The 2,484-nt window shown below is 46.9% G+C and overlaps 1 protein-coding gene across 1 annotated transcript in view; it reads right to left on the reverse strand.

Moving 5' to 3' along the window:
* The window catches only part of lgals3b (lectin, galactoside binding soluble 3b), a 22,419-nt gene extending 20,154 nt beyond the window's left edge, over positions 1-2,265 (reverse strand). Inside the window, exon 1 of the mRNA XM_078277017.1 lies at positions 2,247-2,265. The gene's annotated coding sequence lies outside the window, so the exon portion shown is untranslated. The remainder of the gene's footprint in view (positions 1-2,246) is intronic.
* Between the last annotated feature and the right edge of the window lie 219 nt (positions 2,266-2,484).

The raw sequence follows: 2,484 nt of genomic DNA on the forward strand, positions 1-2,484 counted from the left end.
GGGCCATCCAATCTCTGTACGACCAAAGCGAGAGCTGTGTCGGGTTCTCGGCAGTAAGTCGGACTCGTTTCAGGTGAGAGTTGGCCTCCGCCAGGGCTGCGCTTTGTCACCAATCCTGTTTGTAGTATTTATGGACAGGATATCGAGGCGTAGTCGGGTGTGGAGAGGGGTTGCAGTTCGGTGGGCTGGGGCTCTCATCGCTGCTTTTGCAGATGATGTGGTCCTGATGGCATCATCGGCCTGTGACCTTCAGCACTCACTGGATCGGTTCGCAGCCCGAGTGTGAAGCGGCTGGGATGAGGATCAGCACCTCTAAATCGGAGGCCATGGTTCTCAGCAGGAAACCGATGGAGTGCCTTCTCCAGGTAGGGAATGAGTCCTTACCCCAAGTGAAGGAGTTCAAGTACCTTGGGGTCTTGTTCACGAGTGAGGGGACAATGGAGCGGGAGATTGGTCGGAGAATCGGCACAGCAGGTGCGGTATTACATTCAATTTATCGCACCGTTGTGACGAAAAAGAGCTGAGCCAGAAGGCAAAGCTCTCAATCTACCGGTCAGTTTTTGTTCCTACCCTCACCTATGGTCATGAAGGCTGGGTCATGACCGAAAGAACAAGATCCAGGGTACAAGCGGCCGAAATGGGTTTCCTCAGGAGGGTAGCTGGCGTCTCCCTTAGAGATAGGGTGAGAAGCTCAGTTATCCGTGAGGAGCTCGGAGTAGAGCCGCTGCTCCTTTGCGTCGAAAGGAGCCAGTTGAGGTGGTTCGGGCATCTGGTAAGGATGCCCCCTGGGCGCCTCCCTAGGGAGGTGTTCCAGGCACGTCCAGCTGGGAGGAGGCCTCGGGGGAGACCCAGGACTAGGTGGAGGGATTATATCTCTAACCTGGCCTGGGAACGCCTCGGGATCCCCCAGTCGGAGCTGGTTAATGTGGCCCGGGAAAGGGAAGTTTGGGGTCCCCTGCTGGAGCTGCTACCCCCGCGACCCGACCCCGGATAAGCGGATGAAGATGGATGGATGGAGATGGATGGTGTTGTGAAGGCCAAAGTAAGTGATGCAATAACGTCTTTAATCAACCTAACCTTAACTGTATGACATCACTGTGATACTCGAGGTGTAGCCAAGTGACTCAATAGTTTATTTTCATTTCAAAGACTGAACAGGACAGAGGTTTCCCTCGTAGATCCTGGTTGAGCTTCCAACCACAAGCGCCTCCTTTCCTCTGATAACTTCTGGCATTCCTCTCCCTGGTTTTTAATAACTTCTGGAAGTCGATAATATTCCAAATGTTTTTCTCGGTCTGACCTATTGGTACAACCTAAAACACGGCAATAATTAACCATTTTCCTTGATGGTGTTGGGGAGTATCTCCAATATGGCGACTTCTGGTCTGATGACGCGTCGTGAAAACCCTCTATTTGATTTTATGTAGCAAAGACACATTTTAATGTTTTATTAAACAACAATCTCTGAAACTGGTCCAGTATTAAACCAGAACCAAGCTGTAATGTTACCCTACAGGACTAATGTTCAGCAGCAGTTAGTAACAAGCTGTAATGTTACCCTACAGGACTAATGTTCAGCAGCAGTTAGTAACAAGCTGTAATGTTACCCTACAGGACTAATGTTCAGCAGCAGTTAGAGTCACTAAAAGGTCTGTTGTTGCTGCTGACAGACTCAGATTATTATTCTAAGTGTCTGACAACATTATGGGATGGATCCCTACAGAGATAGACCTTTTAGTTAAAGAGTAAGATCCTTTTAGTTTAACATGAAACAGCCACGAAATCACCATCACCAAACCCACCAGACTCCATGTAAATAATCAGGACTTTTATCATCGTAAAACACGCTTCATTCAAAGTGGACAGAAACTAAATAAAACTATCAAAAGCTGTCTTGGTTCATCTTTCCACTGTTCCAACAATCACCACTCTGGTTTGGTTGAAATAAACCCTTAATTCACCCATTTACATGTGGAGATATGCTGGCTCTATACACGCTAAAAGTCCTGATTATTTACATGGAGTCTGGTGGAAATATGCTGGCTCTATACACACTAAAAGTCCTGATTATTTACATGGAGTCTGGTGGAGATATGCTGGCTCTATACACGCTAAAAGTACTGATTATTTACATGGAGTCTGGTGGAGATATGCTGGCTCTATACACGCTAAAAGTCCTGATTATTTACATGGAGTCTGGTGGAGATATGCTGGCTCTATACACGCTAAAAGTCCTGATTATTTACATGGAGTCTGGTGAGTTTGGTGATGGGGATTTCACATCCACTGACCTTCCTGCTTTCTCTGCAGCGCTGAGAGTCCAACTTCTCATCAGACATTTCTGCAAAAAAACCAACACAAAACAAGACAAAAAAATAAACTGTCTGTACACTTACAAAGTCCTCAATGCTTGTGTTAACATGTAGGGACCCTCATTATGCTACCGGTGGAGTGTGGTGATATTTTGAGCCTTTTTAGTGGTAT

Source organism: Sander vitreus, chromosome 20, assembly GCF_031162955.1.
Source record: "Sander vitreus isolate 19-12246 chromosome 20, sanVit1, whole genome shotgun sequence".
Taxonomy (NCBI): Eukaryota; Metazoa; Chordata; class Actinopteri; order Perciformes; family Percidae; genus Sander; species Sander vitreus.